The 18,196-nt window shown below is 42.2% G+C and overlaps 1 protein-coding gene across 1 annotated transcript in view; it reads right to left on the bottom strand.

The window, feature by feature from the left end:
* Nucleotides 1–16,426, bottom strand: part of DISP1 (dispatched RND transporter family member 1) — a 92,261-nt gene extending 75,835 nt beyond the window's left edge. The window contains exon 1 of the mRNA XM_051615211.1: nucleotides 16,379–16,426. The gene's annotated coding sequence lies outside the window, so the exon portion shown is untranslated. The remainder of the gene's footprint in view (nucleotides 1–16,378) is intronic.
* Nucleotides 16,427–18,196: the final 1,770 nt, after the last annotated feature.

Raw genomic sequence — 18,196 nt, forward strand, 5'->3', positions numbered from 1 at the left:
TCATGCAACTTAGCCAGGAATTTTTCTGTATAAAACAGAAAAATTAACCTGCTCAAAAGGCAACAAATACCAAGTGCGTAATTCCAACCCAAAAGGAAAAGTTGAGATTCAGTTGTTAAAAAATTGTTTATTCCTTAAAATATGTAAACACTAACACAGAGATAGAAGTTAAAGGTTATAGACTATTGATCACCCAGGAAGTAGGCTTCATAACATAAATTCTAAACACATTGCCACTTTATTTGAAAGTACAAAGTTCACTTATGAACATGGACATTCTTCCCACGGTTTGAAAACTACATAGAACTACCCTGGTGAAGGAGTCCTTCTTGGTAGTGTATCAATATATTGAAAATAGCAACTTTTTATACGCTTATTTCAGAGTTTCACAAAAACATCACATTCATTTTGTGTATTTAAGAGGTTCCTTTTTTAGAATTCAGAAAATAGAACTCTAGTATTAAATACCTGATAAATGTTTTCCTGTTAATCCTAAAAGCAGAAAAAAGGAGTAATAAAAGAAAAACAGAATACTTTACTACACTTCTGTTTCACAAAAAAAACCCAACCACACCCAACCCAACAAAAAACATCCAAGGCACAAATTTGAAGTTTATAGATGATGGATATCACATCAAGAGTACGAGAAGCAAAGAATTCTCTCTCAAAGTTTCAGCTAAACTATGTCTACAAGCAAAAGCCAACATGACTAAATAGTTCAACTATTTAAATATGAAAGAAAGAGTATGGTAAGAAAAAGCTCTTATTCCTCTTTTGTAAATTCACACACCTGTTCTTCACCACTTTAAGAGGGAATCAAGACAGTGTTTATCCACATAAAATAATTATACAAGAGAAAAAACTGAGCTGTATGAATTTAACGACACCCTTCAAGAAATTAGCGCTAAAAATGCCATTTCTCCGTATGAACTGGCAGTCTACATACATAGCAGTAAACAGCAAAGAGGTCCTCTTTTGAAATTTCAAATAGATAAAGAATGCCTTCATTTATTAAACTAAGCATACCTATCTTAATTTATTTCAGGCATTCAGCACAGAAGATTAATAGAAAACACGTGGATCAAACAAGCAATACCCCCCAGAGATCAAGAATAACAAATCTCTGCCACAACACAGTCAGAAAGAAGTTCCCACTACCAAGTACTGTTTGCACAAAGCAGCATAGAAGTGCAAATCATGAGCTCTCAGGAGACTCCCACATCCCATCTGCACACCAGGGGAACCTCAGGTTTTAAGCCTAACCCAGCAGATGTATATAGCACCGAGGATTTTCGTCTTCTGTCACTAGCCCAAACAGCTTTTCTGTTTACAGCACAATTTCCAAATACAAAAAACAGACAGGCAAGAAAATTAGAAGTCTTTTACCAGACAATCTACTTCGAAAGTGGGCTTCAACTGCCAAGAGCATTTGGTCGCTGGTGATTAACAGCAGAGAGACACCTTTGTATTGAGGCAGCATCTAATATAACAAAATAAGCATAGGCTGCAAAAGGCATTCATCCCCAAGCATCGTCATTTTATAAAAATCCTGCTGAATTTGCACATTTGTGGTATATATGGGCTACAATAGAGCCAGCAAGGACATCCACCCCTTATCAGGACTCCAAACTCAAAGCTAGAAAACTGTTTCTCAGCAACTCCAGTGACAATTCTCACAACTCCCTTTAATTCTAAACATCTGATACTAGCCTCTTCTGCCAACTTTCTTCCCAAAGGCATTGCACTTTTGTCAAAGAAAACTAGACTACAGTGTGCCTCACTGTTCTGCGATAAATGTTCCCTCCCTGACACATACTCATGACTAGATGTTTAGTCATTAAGGGAGGACACAACTAAACTGTATCTCCAAACAGGTGTAGAAAGTACAGAACACATTTCAGATTCTGAATGGAAAGTAGAAATGTTTAATGGTGGTGGCTGCTAAGTGGTATTTATCTTGGATGAATCACAGGAGATAATTTGCACTACATTTATAAAAGCAATCAAAGAATTCTTCTTTGATGAACATCTGTAGTTTGTAACACATCTCTGTACCTATCATTTCACAAAGACACCTCTCTGGCTACAGCTACGGATACCAAACCCACGGAACATCTTCTTACCTCCATTTGGAAACTCAGCTTAGATGTACTGCACTAAAATTAGCACATTGAGGGTATTTTATTTACACATTTTAAAATACACAAGACACTCCTTTGTAGACACACTTCAGGTCTGTCGAACACACAAGGTATAAGACTACCACAATTTTGTCAAAATGCCTTTAATAAGCTTTACATATGAGAGAACTTTAAAAGAAGATTGACAGTCGAGCTAGTATGAGAAGTGATTGATACACAGCACTGTGCTACACAAAGATTTTCAGATAGAAGATCAGGCCCTGGCTTCTTCCCCACTCCAGGAACCCGTCTTTTGATTATGAAGCAGAAAGAGACAGAATTAAGTTTACCTTGGCACGTTCACAAGGCTCAATTTTACCAAGAAAACCATTTAACATTTTCTTTTGCCCCATTAAAAGTGGTCATCTATCTTTTACAGAGCTGCTACTTTAATAGATGTTTTGTCTCCTTATTCATCCTTTCGACAGGAGGATATTCACCTTTTCATTCTTTTCCACTATCATGCATCTTGACTTTTGGCTTATTTGACTAAAAAACTAACCATGTGTCCTGCAGCAGTTGTTCACCTTATCCTTAAGGATTTCATAGCTTAGAATGAAACATAAGCAGTATTTAGTCTACCTCTATCTTCCCTATAACAAAGGTAGAGCTCATTTTCTTCAGATTTCAAATGTGCCTGCCCATGCCTCTTTCAGTTTGACCTGGGAAAGGAGCAAGTTAATGTTTGACTTCTGCTTCGATTGTGTACTTTTCCTAGTAGTTACTTAACAGCTGAGTCTAGTGTGCTGTGCAGGTAGCTTGCATGGGCTTGAAAGTCAGCAGTTCGTATTTCTGAATCAAGATTTGAGATCTTCTATAAACGCATTTATCTTCATGATCTTTATTTTGGAAAAGGAGAAGAGTAAATCTGTAGTTAGGAAGGAGCAATGCAGATGGTTTAGAAGACTGAAAACTGAACAGAAACATACTTAAAGCATTGCATTATGCAAGTAGCCTCTCCTGGATCTATGCATGCAGGCGTTGTAAGGCTTAATTTCCTTGTTTTGCCAGCTCTCAGCCAGTCAAAATTCACTATTTCCTTCCCCCTGATCACAGAAAGTCTAGGACCTTTCCTTGTTTCATGAAGATGCATGAAATACAGCAGATTTTACCGCGGCAATGTTGCATTCTTCAGGTCCTGGGCACTACAACAATGCATGTGTGTTGTCTACCCACTTTAATGCTGATTGACAGTGCTCCAAAGTACTGCAGGGCACAAAAAATCAGTAGGCTCATTTTACTGCAGAGGGAAAAAAAGGAACCTGAACAACTGACAAGCTAGTGCAAAGTAAAGATATACACATGAACGTTTCCACATTAGCTTGTTCCAAAGTGAACTTAATTTTCAAAGCAAACAGTAGCTTACATTCACTAGCCAGTTAGCTCCCAATGAAAACAGCATCATTCAGATGCAGATCATTCATTCGAAAATAGCCAGAAACCTCCTCTACCTCATTCCTCTGTAAACAAACATTAAGAACCTGACATATCCATGGCAGCTTGTGCTGTGGAAACCAGAATTCAACATAACATTTAAAAAAATTATGCCATTTCTTTCACAAATTCACTGAAGAAACTATAAACCCTGTGACACTAACAAAAAATTTAAATGTAAACGTTGGTGGAGACCTAGCTTAAAACCCTCACCTGCAGAAAAAAAAAAAAACAACAACCCTGCAAGGATTTCAGTCTGATACTACCAGTTTTAGAAAAAGTATTTAATTGCCCTAAAGACCCCACACACCTCCTCACTCTTCAACACTGCTGGTTTGTCAAACCAGAATGAATAAGATCATACCAGCATTGGCCCATGCCTCTTAAGGAACTTAAAAAATAAATCCATAGGAGTATTGTTATAACAATGCTCTAAGTCAAATCAGTTTATAGCAATGGATCCTTCTCACTTAGAAAGACTAGATAGTAAACAGAACTGGGATTCCAATAAAATTGAAATCTTGTAAGCTTTCTCTACGCTTATCAATCATAAACAAGCCAAACAACTAACCCGTACATCTGAAGTATTTGAGAAAGGAGCTATCATTCAACTCTAGTGGAGAGGAAAAAAAGCAAAAGAAGAAAGTAAGAGGCAGCATTTTCCACATACAAAGACTAGAGAAAATACCACTATATGTTCTACTGTATTTTTAACCTACCAACAATTTAAATGGTCGCTCTTTAACCTGAAGATACTGCAGCAGGAGTCAAGCACAACCTAAGAATCCATTAATTCAAAACCTGGGCTTCCTGACTAACTTTTAATGCCGAATGTTTTAATCGCTGTAGCTACAGACAAAAATTAATTGTTACAGCATTACAGTCTGTGTGTGGAAAACAAGACCAGGAATTAAACATGCCCTTCAGCAAATCGTAACTCAACATCATATCTAAGATTAAGATGCTGACAGTTCTGTCTCCCAGGCTCAAGTTCCTGCTACCAGACTACACTGCCTCTTATTCATGTGTCTTAATTGCCAGTTTTAGGAAAAAAGGCATGCAAGATAAAGACTGGTATCTACTAATGAGGGAATGTTTTATTTTACACCTTAATTCTAACTCAGAATACTGAGCAAAGTAGTCTAAAATCTGAGATTCTGATCTCAAACTTACCATGGAGTTTGAAGAGTCTAATTTCTCCCTTGTCCCCAGAACAATTTTTATTGAAGCTGGGGAAGAAAGATGATTCTGGAAGTTTGCAGCCACCAGTATATGCTTAGAGGATCAACTGGAAGATGTTTACAGTCACAAAATGAAAGTGAGCCAGAAAATGTATATAATTATTTTAGCCCTCTCAATGCAGTATAACTTCTATCAAGAGCAGGGAGTAGAAATGAGAGAGTACATGTGTGATTTTGTTACAGATGCATTAACACAAAATAAGAAAGCGATTACCCACTGACACAATGCTGTTAACTACTTTGATACATTTTTAATTTGTATGCCCTGCTTTCTAGAAATTCTGATAGGATTTTCTGATGCTATAAAATAATGGTTGAAAACCAGGTCAATAAACCGGCTAATACACACTCTCTGGACTGGAGGAGAAAAGCATGATCTAAACATAGTTAATCTGTGACTTCACTAGTCACTTCAAAACTGAAAATACCACAGTCTTCCCAAGCAATATGTCTCAATGGTTCACAGGTTTTTTTTAGAGTCCATTTACACCATCTTTGTTGCAATTTAAGCACATTACCAGTGGTTCTGTCATCAGAATGGCTAGAATGAAAAACACTCTCCCCTCTCTTCTTATTTCTCACCTGAAGACAACTCTTCCTTCTCCCTGTAGTCTTCTGTTCCTTGAGGGAAAAGCTCTAAATCTTTCTGTGAATAATATAATTATATTTTCAAGAATTTATTCTCTTTACTTTCCTCTACATGTTCTCAAAGTACTCTTAGCTTTTTCTGAGGTGGAATGTTTAAGCCTAGAATAAAGGACAGTGACATGATTTATGGAAAGTTATCCTGCTTATGTTTGCAACACCTATGTTAACAGAATTGCACCCAGTTTTTTAACCGCAACATTCCTAGATCTCCTGCACAAAACTCATTCTTCTTCCCCATTGTCTACTGGTACAGAGATGATTAAAAAACGGAGGATATTGAGCCCTGTCCTTAACCAAAAGCCATATTCTTCCCCAGACTGCTTTTCCCCTTTCTTAAAATAATTCTGAACCCTAACTACGTTTTCCAACACACTTGAAACAATCACTAGCTTGGTACCATCTGCTGCTACTACTGTATAGCCTTAAAGTTTCATTTAAGTCAAAATTAGTGACAGAACCCTGCAGACAGCATTCAGTCTAGACATCCTCTGGTCTGACAGTGATCCACAAAATTATTTCAAGTTTTTCACTAACCTTACTGTATTTAACTTAACACTTCCTTGCTTTTCATACAAACAAAATAATTAGATTATTAGCTCATTAAACTAAGAACATATTTGTTCCTCCCAAACAAGACTGGATACAATGTAATGAAATTTGACTACTTGTGAATTTTGTTTTGAGAAAATCCACATTTAGATTTAACACTTTTGTACTTTTTCCTTGAAAAGCTTACCAAATAGTTTCTATTTATTGCAGTGTTTTTCCAAGTTGTCTCTAATTCTCAAGTGGCTCTTCTCCACTTGCCCCTCTCAGACACAGATGTTGGTTTGGCTTCTCCTCCTCTTTAGAGAGCTTTATTTGTCTACATAGAAAGTGATATGTTCCGATACCAGAAATCAAGTGAAGCAAAATAAGCTTGCTTGAATTTCATCAGCTTTTCAAATTAGCACGCTTAACAGTTTTCTCAGCATCATGTTACATTTCTTTACTCAGTAGCAGACCAACCCCTTATTCTTCTTGCCATCATATAAACTACTCTAAAAGTACACTACCTTAAATGTAGTATGTATAAGAGAATGCCTTTAATAGCAAACATGCCTGAACAGACACAAAGAGACAGTCCTGTAGAAAAATCTCCCTCTAGAGAGGAACACACTAAAGTAAACAGCTTACTTATATGTGTACAGTAGAATGCCTTTTTTATCATGTATTTATTATTTAACTATCTTTACCTTCTAATCTTTATTCTAAAATTGTTAAATAACTGTCTCAGTTTCAGAGCCCTCAGCCAGTATAAGCTCTTAACCAATTTTATGGAAAGAAATCATTAGTTTAATGAAAGTATGAAAATTCAAATATTTTTCTGAAAGAAAGTTCGTCCAAACCTTTTCCTAAAAGGTTGCAACCAACTGATTCTTTGAATATTTTTATTACTCAGCTCTTTTATTAGTTGTCTGCAACCTAACGTAGTAAACATCCAGCAGAATCTCACATTTAATTTATCATTAGTCCAGTTTGATGAACTTGGAAAAGTTCTGTGTTACAGACAGAAACTAACTGATAAATGACGTCTCTTACCTCCTGTTCTGGTTGAGCTGTACCAACCACGCTGGTGTACATCTGACCACGTGTTGAGCTCATTCAGCTTGCTAACCAGCAAGCTACCCTAAGCAAGTAGTTTTCTGCTGGCTTTGCAAATTATATAGTCTTATAGCATGAACACAAGCAGAAAGAAAGATCACGCTACAGGGCTTGCATGCTGCAGTAGGAAGTTCTGATATGTATTTTCCAACAACTGCTGTCATCTCAACCTAGAACATCACCCACAGTTAAGAGCACAGATGCTGCATGTGACAGCCACATCTACAACTAGAACCACTTGATATTGTTAATTATAGACAGACTCTCAGGAAGCTAGACTATACAAGTTAAATTATCTGAAAGAAGGTAACTGTGAGAAAGAAGAAATTCTAGTACTGGAACAAAGTTACTGAATCAATTCCCACCACCCCCACCTGTCCTTCTCCATACTTTCAAATGCTTGTTTCTGCCTGTGTTGTATTACATGAAATAGTAAACCAAGGAAGACTACCCAGAGGCAGCTCATACACAAGAGGTAACTACATCTTAAGAACTACCAAAATATTTTACTTTGTTCAGCCTTTTCATTTAGTGTATGTCTGGTTTCTACTCTGTCCCAGTTGTTCTGCTTAGAGCTGTAATACAATAGAGAAAAATTGTAACAAAAATACGAATCCAAGTCTCCAGCAAAGGTAAACAAGATACCACAGAATATCCTCTTAACACGGTTGACAAAAGAGCAGGCACTAAGCCTTGAAAAGCAAAGCAGTATAATACTAGCTTACTAAATTTTAAGTCAAAATTTCTGACACTAAGGCAGTTCCCACCAGACCCTTCCCTGAAAATCAAGGGGGCAATACTGAAAAGTAGGGCAGACAAAGGGGGAGCTCTCTCAAAATACGGTTGGACCTAAAAAGTAGGAAGAAGCCTCAGTATCTCATAATCCCATTATTACAGCTTCAGTTTGTGGGTTTTACAGCTTTAGCAGTCTAAGTTCTAAATGCTGCAAGGAACTCAACAGCATATTCAAGTCACCTTTGGGGGTTAGAGAAAAATTTAATTTTAAAAGTTTGGCAAAAGCAAACAGATGCTAGTTTCTCCTGCCTAAATCATAGAAGAAAAAAAAAGAAATGTATACGTTTCTGAAAGACAATAATCACTTTAACATTACTGGTAAAGCCATGAAAAAGAGACGTTAAAGAGCTTTACAAAATAAATTTTGAAAAGCTAAGAAGAGAGGGACAACCCCTGTCCCCTCCATCCACTCACCATCACACAGCAGTGATCAAAATTTATTTGTGAATAAATACTTTTAAAACCTCTCAGTTTCCCCAGAAAGCAGTTCAGCTTGTAGAACTCAACCATATCCAAGGCAACAACAAACAGCAATGTAACCCTCTTGTGAAAAGGTCAAGGAAAAAAAATAAAATTGTCTGGAGTTTGTGCTGGCCAGGCAAATCAACATACTTGGTCATAACTCAACAGCTTTACTTACAAAGCAAGTAATTGTTTTCCCACTAATGACATCTCTACCATTTTTTAATGGAGAACAAGTTGCCAAAGTACTGAGTTTACAGCAGATCTTTAACCAGCTTTGCTTGACAGCAGATTAAGAAGAAACAGTTTACTGATATAACAGTTAAGCAGTTACACATAAAACTAGTCAACACAGTCAACCACAACACTACTTTCATTAGCTGTCCTACATTTCACATTATTACACAATGATACATTTACAGATATTATGCTCAAAACCCCTTCATACACATCCTCCTTTTTAATTTTGTAAATTTTCACCATCAAAGAAAACACATGATGACTAATTCAGGCTCAAAAAAACTTGAGGATCTTAGACTTTACTGTCACAGAAGGGAGTTCTAAACTATACTAGTGATATTCTTTCAGTTTTAATAATTAATTTGGTTTTAATTCCATTACGTTTTCATAAAGGTATCAGCATGACATATATTTCACATGATTTAACTTCAAAGGGTTAAGATTAAGTTACTGAATTCTTGCAATACCTGCTGTATTTTTTTATGGTATTAAAGAAGCTATCAACAATAAGTGAGAACATATGTTTAAGACAGGGGTAAAGTTTATTCCAAGACTAAAAAATTCCCTTAAGCTTTATGTAATTACTTTGAACACCATATGTATTAAATAAAATATTTTAACTTACTTACATATTCAAACTATGTGGCATAGTACTCTGTAATTTTCTAAGCCCAAAACATCATTACTGCAGTAATCTCTAATTTATGACTTATTTCTCAAAATCCCCCTCTTACTTTCTCCCACCCAAAGATACCTCCACATTACCCGGTTTTTATGCAACTTCAAGAACTGCTGCACTACAAGGACTTTTCAATATTAAATATTTTTACCTTTAGAAATGGATCCTAACAGCTGCATTGCTGATCATAGTAACTACTTTCAACAAATGGAAAGGAGAAAAAATTCCTAAGTCTTATAAATTCACATCAAGTCTAGCAGCATTTCAGTTCAAGTATATAGGTATCAAGCACCCACCATGTCTTCCAACCAACTGGAAAATGCAAAAATCTAAAGACCACAGATGAGGCCTTGCAAAAGAAAACAAAAAAACCACAAAACAACAAGCACACAAAAAAACCCAACCCAAATCCCAAAACCCCAGCTTTCATTCCAGCACTGCCCTGAAGCACAAGTGCTACCTGAGCTGTATCATTCCACTCACGTTCCAGGTAGAATGGATTTTGTGTTTACATAATACGTCTTCTCAAATGTCACTACTGATGCTCTATCCTGAGTATAAATATTTAATCACAAACACTTCACAGAAGACAGCTTGAACACATACCAGTGGCAAAGGCATCTTTCCTAAGCTAAAACAGAAAAATTCTTATGTCACACATACAATTAAATATGACATAGGTGAAGTAGCTTAAAAAGATATACATTGAAAGAACCAATTTCTTAGGTTAGTTATTTTATGTCTAAAATATTTTTAAAGCATACTCACTGATCAGACAGGTACAAGTCACAGGAAGATGATGATGCTGTACTTAAACACTCAAACCTGAAGCACTGCTCATTGATACTCTCTTCAAACACTGAGGAAAATGGCAAATGAGGTACTTGTCAAAAGCAAGCTGCAAGCACAATATTACTTGTGGCAATAAACCTTACTGCCTTTGAGATTTATTCCTTGGTACAGCTACAACGGCATGTCTTATTGCCTGCAAGAATAGCAATGGCATATAGAAAAATAAGAAGTCTAAAACAAGGCCCTCAGCCCTCAACCTACCTCGGTTATATAAACACAGAACATAAAGAATTAAAGCTCAAGGGGTTTCAGAGATTCTTGAAAATCCAGGACTAAAAAAAAAAAGTGTAATTTCTAAACACTATGGCTCTGCATAAGAAAGCATTATTGATGAGCATGCATGCTTCACTCAGAAACATAAAAGTTTTTTCAGGTCACAAGGGCAACATTTCCTATTAGAGCCCAAGCTATCTCTTTCCCGTTTTATCTGCATGTCAGGTTCATAAACAATGGGAGACAAAGACTGTATCTGCCTGCTAATAGTTATTGCTATATAGCAATTCTTGTTAATTTGTGCAACCTGACACAAGAGTTATGTTGTTATTACAGACAGCACAAGAATGGTTTTATCATGTTATGTTTGTTTCTACAAAAGCAATGCTATAGATTAAGATACACAGCAAAATATTTCTCCAGAGACCTGAATACAGAAAGGTGATGTTATTTTCAGTCATATGTTGCCTACACCCACCTACCAGAACGCAAGTTTTTCACCTCTGCCACTAAGGATAAAGATGGAATAAGCACAGGGAGGGCAGAAAGAGTGTTTCACTCACAGCTTTTGTAAGCTGACCACACTGTGACCACCACTCTGGGCTCTGCACCACTAAGGTCAGCCAGCGTGGCACCCTACCATATCCCTCTTGAGGGTATCTGTACAGCTCCTCTCATTTTGGCCCATGTGCCAAATAGGATATGGTCACCAAACAAGAAAACAGTCCACAGTTACCAAACCAAATTAATGCCATTCACTGATCACCTTAAAGAGAGACAGTTGTAGGGTTGTTAATTATCCAAGATGCTTATTATGTATTTTAAAGTTGGAAAGGAATTCTATACTTCTATCAAACCCAATAAATCAACCATCTCTGTTAAAGGCTCAGAGGAAAAGTAAAGCTTACTGCTCAAATCTATGGTCAACATATGAGACGCATTACTATGAAAGCCATTCATAAAGCCTCCTCGTGGGAAAGGGTAACATTATGAGAACTAAGTGTTTTCACATGTTCGTTTTACCTTTGTTCTTTTATAGCCTTATTTTTCACCTCTCTTATGGTAAAATTTTTTGGAGGCTGCTAATCTGAATTCCATCTCTTTCTTCTCAAGGCCCCTTGGGACCGCGCTCCTCCATCAATGTCTTTAGTTCCTGCTACAGTAATTCTCTGAAAGGTCAAAAACAGCTTCATATGCCATTCTCCAACAGAGCTGGGAATCTGCAATGGTAGCAGACTTGGAAAGAAGAAAAAAAATATATATCACATGAAGAGAAAAAACATACTTTATCAGCAATGTTGTAAGCCTGTCTGCTAAAAAAGAGAAGATGCTTTATCCTGAAGACATGACTCTCATGTATTAGTAAGCAAGAGGAGGGAATCAAATGGAACCAAAGGTTCCTCTATACATAGGAAAGCCCAGCACTGACACCACTCTCTCACAGGTTCCATGAAGGCAAACAGTCACCACTGCAACCTTACTTACTGCATTATGCCTCTTGCACACAATCTGAACACCATTGCAATGAGGAGTTCAAAAGCAAGTTAAAAAAAATTGAAAATTCAATGCTTGAATTTTACTGTCTACATCTAGAAAATCCCCAAAAAACAGACAAAATCCCACCCTTCTAAGTTACCATAGAATCAGACGAGATGGAAAAGACCTTTAAGGTGATTGAGTCCAACTGCCCACCCTGCAACCCCCATGACCACCAAACCGTCTCCCCAAGCACAGTGTCTAACCATTTTTTTAATGCCTCCAGGGATGGTGCCTCCACCGCCTCCCTGGGCAGCCTGTTCCAATGCTTCAACACTCCTTCTGTGAAGAAATTTTTCCTAATATCCAATTTGAACCTCCCCTGGCACAACCTGACCCCATGTCCTCTTGTTCTGTCATTAGTGACTAGGGAGAAGAGGCCAACAACCACCTCACCACAACCTCCTCTCAGGTACTTGTAGACAGCAATGAGGTCTCCCCCCTCAGCTTCCTCTTCTCCAGGCTGAACAGCCCCAGCTCTCTCAGCCTCTCCTCATAAGGCCAGTTCTCCAGACCCCTAATCAGTCCCACTGCCCTTCTCTGCCCCTTCTCCAGCACCTCTATGTCCTTCTTACACTGTGATGCCCAAAACTGCACACAGAGCTTGAGGTGCAGCCTCACCAAGGCTGAGTAGAGGGGCAGGATCACCTCCCTGATCCTGCTGGTCACACTATTCCTGATGCAGGCCAGGATGGTGTTGGCCTTCTTGGCCACCTGGGCACACTGCTGGCTCATGTTCAACTGCCTGTCAATCAGCACCCCCAGGTCCCTCTTCCTGCTGGGCAGCTCTCCAGCAACTCCTTCCCAAGCCTGTAGCACTGCCAGGGGTTAATGTGGCCAAAGCGCAGGACCCAGCATTGGCCTTCTTGAAACTCATGCCATTGGCCTTGATCAAGCCTGTCCAGATCCCTCTGCAGAGCCTCCCTGCCCTCAAGCAGATCAACACTCCCACCCACCTTAGTGTCCTCTGCAAACTCACTGAGGGTGCACTCTATCCCCTCATCCAAGTCATTAATAAAGATGTGAAACAGGAGCAGCCCCAGCACTGAGCCCTGGGGAACACCACTCGTGACCGGCCACCAACTGGATTGAACTCCACTGAACACAGCTCTTTGGACCTGGCTGTCCAACCAGTCATTTATCCAGCAAAGCGTGGGCACATCCAAGCCACAGGCAGCCAGCTTCTCTAGGAGAATGCTGTGGGAAACCTTGTCAAAGGCCTTGCTGAAGTCAAGGGAGACAACATCCACAGCCCCTCCCTCATCCAATAAGCAGGTCATCCTGTCATAGAAGGAGATCAGATTAGTCAAACAGGACCTGCCCTTCATGAACCCATGCTGACTGGGCCTGATCACCTGGTTCTTCTGCATGTACCACATCATGGTCTTCAGGATGATCTGTTTCACCAGCTTCCCTGACACTCAAGTCAGACTAACAGGCCTAGAGTTTCCTAGATTATCCTTCCATCCCTACTTACGAGGTTTACATTGGCTGACTTCCAATCTGCTGGTAAATGATGGAAAGTGGCCTGGTGAGCATCCCCACCAACTCTTTCAGCACTCTTGGGTGCATCCCATCCAGTTATATGGATTCACTCCATATAACTGGACCTGTTGCTAAGGCTGAGGCAAAGAAGTCATTAGACACCTCAGCCTTCTCCTCATTCTTCATCAATTTGTTTCCTCCTGCATCTAAGAGGGGATGGAGGGTCACTCTGGTCTTTCTTTTGTTGTTTATATATTTACGGAAGCTTTTCTTGTTGTCCTTTATGATGGAGCCAAGATTAATTTCTAGCCAGACTCTGGATTGTTTAATTCCCTCCTTGCACAGCCTCACAGCATTTCTGTAGTCCTCATGAGTGGCCTGCCCCTTCCTCCAACGGCCATGGATTCTCTCTTTTTTCCCTGAGCACCAGCCAGAGCTCCCTGTTCAGCCAGGCTGGTCTTCTACGCCACTGGCTCACCTTACAGCACATGGGAATGGCCTGCTCCTGTGCCTTCAAGACTTTCTTCTTGAAGAACATCCAGCCTCCCTGGACCCCTTTACCCTTCAGAACAGAAGTTACTAAGTCTCAAATCCTAATGCAGTCTTCCATATTTTGCACCACTACAGCATCAGGTCCAAGTTACAACATCCATCTGCTTTTTACTGACGTACACATTTAAGCTTCTAATCTCAAAACAACTGTGTCTTCAAACTAGGCTATCATATTACTACAGGATATTACTCACTTTGCTGTAATGGAGGAAATAAATCTTTCTGCAGAATTTTATTTTTCTTTCTATTTAATGACTTCCAAAATATCTTATACTACAATTACTATGTAGTTCAACTGTTCTATTCCTGAAAAGAATATGAGAATCAAAGGCTGTTGTGTTTTGTTGTTTTAAGCTTAGCATTTAAAGATAATTACTTAAGGAAAAAAGGCCCTGGATATTTGTTTGCTTCTTTAATTTGTATTTCAGTTCACCTGAACATTCAGTGATCAACACAGCAGCATCCCAAAACTAGATGCAGTTTCTGGGAGCTACTGAAAAACTACAGAAGGACAATTTATACTTATCTTAAATTCAGAGTAAAATGTAAAGATATGTAAAATAAATATGACTGGTGAATGTTATAATAATTCATAGTATGTTATGTCTTTATGTCTTTTATGGCATTATTTTTAGGGTCAACAATTTGGTGATTACAAACATAAGTATTTGCCACAAGAGTTCATAAATGCTGCTGTGAAAGTATTTTTATTTTCTTAATAAAAATTTCCCTGCTTGGAAAACTGTTACACCACCCCCTCCTTGGCTGTTTCACACTATATCTTTCACCTCCATCACTGTAAGCTGTTTGCTTCAGACTCTTATCCCTCTGCCCAGTTAAGAAATCCCGCCTTCTTCCCAGTCGCTATCTGTGCCAACTGCTTTCTTGCACCTGCAACTCCACCAATCAGCACCTTCAAAGCTGAGCACATGCACAAGCCCATTGTCAATCTGCACGCCTTATCCTAAGCGTTTGCTACTATTTTACAGGTTTGCCTAAGCCAAATACTCTACAAGTTACCTGAAATTCTGATTAGACCGTTTTTGTTCACTGAAAATACACACTCACTACAGAGTCACTTTGAGTAACTACAGCTCTTCATACCTCTGTTGAGAAGAGAGGGCTCTCATTTCCCGACACACAATATGAACCATCAACCACCGAAAAATATCATTTTGTGAAATCTTACCTAGAGGCTGAAAAAGCAGATGGGATGTTCCATTGCACTCCTCACAAGATCGTTTTCAATTCAACTTCTAATACCATCTCCTCCTCTATTAGGAGAAAGATGGAAAGAAACCACCATCTGAGCTAATCTGGGAGCACACGGGAGCTAACCCACCCTCGTAAGCAGGGCACAGTGACAGCTAGTCACAGTGGCTGGAGACACCATCACTGTCACCAGTTACTTGCACTGGATCTGAAGAGGCTTGTGCACATGGGCATGCTATGTACCCATTCCTGGAGAGACTTCTGCCTTAACGCTCTCTCCGATACATCTCCAGTACCTGCCAGAGCTCCACTGGAAGCAAAGCTTAAGCAGCTTATGAGAACTCCGGCTGGGGAGACAGAAGTCAGGAGTTACCGTACCCTAATTCCCCCAGGCCAAAGGGTGTTCTACGAGCACCCTTCAGAAACCCCTGCCTGTAGACCGTCTGTTCTCACCGAGACTCCGCCGCCAACAACTAAACTAGACAGCTACAAGCAGCCTATGTCTGAACAATGACCAAAAAGCACACGAAAGGCTGGACCATACTCCAGTCGGTAATGAAAAAAGTTAGGTGCCTGACCACCTTTTTTAAAAACGAAAGAAAAGGGCCCCAGCTCCCACTACAGCAAACACAAAATTCAAAAGTGAACGTAAAAAAAAAATTTTTTTTAAAAAAAGATATATTAACTTTTACATAACGCTCTAACAGAAGGCTGGGAAGACCCACGGGCACGGCGGGCTGCCCAGCCGCCCAGGGGACAGCCACGGCCGCCCGCACCCCGCAGCCCCCTCCCCGCCGAGGGACGCGGGGCACGGGCCCCGCGGAGCCCCCCGCTCCCGCAGGAGCCACCCCGGCCCGGCGGGCGACTCGCCCCGCGACAGCGGCTGCCGGAGCAGGGGCCGCCGCCTCGCCCGCCGGCCCGACCTGCCCCAAAGCGCGGGCCGGGGGGGGGTCACCCCTCGCACGGGGACCGGGCGGGTCCGCGGCGCGCCCGGCAGCCCCGGGGGGCTGGAGGCGGGGGGCGCCGTCCCGGCAGACGCGCGGTGTCAGGGCTGCCCCCCGCCCCGCGGCCCCGCGCGCCGGGCTGCCCGCCGGAGCCGGCTCCGGCTCGGCGCGGCCGGTACCGCCCTCCCGCCGCGGGGGCCGCACACGGCAGCGGCGCGGAAAGACCGCCCCGCGGGGCCCGCCTCGCCGGGCTCCTCTCACCTCACGACCGGGGGCGGGCGGGCGGGGAAAGCCGCTGGCTGGCTGGCTGGCCCGCACGGCGGCGGCGGCAGCGCGTACCTGGCGGCTGCGGGCAGCGGGCCCGCGGAGGCGCTGCCCGCTGCTGTGGCGCGGTTGGCGGCAGGAAGCGAGCGGCCCCCGCGGCGGCGGCGGCGGCGTCTCCGCCGTGGCGCAGTTACCATGGGACGGACGCCCTCTCCCTCCGGAAGTCCCGGCCGGGAGGGCGGGAAAGGGGCCGGGGGAGGCGGCGGGGCGGGCGCCATCTTGAGCGCGGCCGGCGGGGCGGGGCGGCTCCTGCCCGCGGCCATTGGGAGCGTGGCCGGGAGGGCCCGGCCGCCCCTGCAGGTGGGTCCCCGCGGCGGGGGCGGCGGGGTCTGTCAAAGTCCCCGAGGAGGGGCAGCCTGATGCGGGTGGTCGTGGGAAGGGACCCGAACGGAATCGCGCCTCGGGTTGGCACGATTCTCTTCGGTGTGAGAGAAGTGACAGGGAGGAAAATAAGGCGAGCGTAACGCTCACGGCAGTAAAATCGTAGGTTTGGTTTCGTGGCGGCTTTGGTTTGGTTTGAGGTGGGGTTTTTTCTTTTGGTTTTGTTGGGTTTGGTTCTGGTTCTGGTTTTGTGTGGGGTATTTTTGTTTTTTCCCCGGGGAGTAACTCAGCGGTGAGATGAAACGCGGGTCTCTCGGCAGGGAGGACGTGGGGAGGAGGCCGCGGCCGGGCGGGCAGCCCGGGGGAGCGGCGGGGAGCGGTGCGGGAGCGGGGCAGAGCGGTGCGGGAGCGGGGCAGAGCGGTGCGGGCCCGGCTCCCTGCTCCGCCACAGGCCCTCCTGGGCCGTCTGAGGGAGTGTTAACAGTGAACGGTATAAAGTTAGACAATAATTTCATCTAGGTGGGCAAACCCAGTGATGAAATCCTGCGGAGCGCTTGCCACAGCCGTAACGATGTCACCTTGCGCGTATGCTTTGGTTTTTAATGACATTGTTGCCTACCCTTTATGTCCCAAAAGGACAGCTGCCTCCTACACGAGGGTGCGTGAACGGGCTGAAACAGAGTTGGGTTGTTACTCAGAGACATGAAGTCTCCTAGCCTTTGAGCACTTGCTTTTGCAGTTGGAATAAAAGTTCACCACCATCATTTTTAAGACCAGGATAAAACATTGGATAATCTGCAGTGATCCCCTGCACATGATACAGGCTGTTACACTTTCATCCCGCCACGCGGGTAACTGGCTCTCTAGAAGTCACTCCAAAGCACGTGAAGCAGCCCAGGTCGGGCAGTTTGCAGCCTGAGTCAGAGACACCAACTCCCTGCCTTCTGATTCGTTCCTCTAGAGTTCACTCAATAAAGTTTTCACTACAGCTCACTATAATCCTGACTTCTGACTCAGACCTTATCCTTAACGCCAGCAGCCTTTCCCCTGTATCAGCCCGAGCGTTTGTGTTTGGTCAGACCAGAGCATGAAGTGCTGGGGAAGCTGATGTTTTTAACTCTGTCAACAAAGTCTGGCACTCAAGGAGCACAGCTGTGAGTCGGAGAGAGGATAAGAATTTTAGAGGAGATTTCCATTCTGTGAAGCAGCATGAGCAAGTGGAAGAGGAAAAGCTCCAGCACCTCAGCACTCTGCTGCCACACCTGATAACATCATACTCTACCACTTAGTCTCTAACAGTGTGGATTTCTTCTATCAGCTCAAGCGACTACTCAGTCGTGTAATATGCTTTCTGTAATTCCTGTGACACCTTCCCTTTATTCACAAAATAGACCTACAGGGTATCATTTGTGCTTCAGGGATCCTCCACTTAAG

Source organism: Apus apus, chromosome 3 (genome assembly GCF_020740795.1).
Source record: "Apus apus isolate bApuApu2 chromosome 3, bApuApu2.pri.cur, whole genome shotgun sequence".
NCBI classification, from domain to species: domain Eukaryota; kingdom Metazoa; phylum Chordata; class Aves; order Apodiformes; family Apodidae; genus Apus; species Apus apus.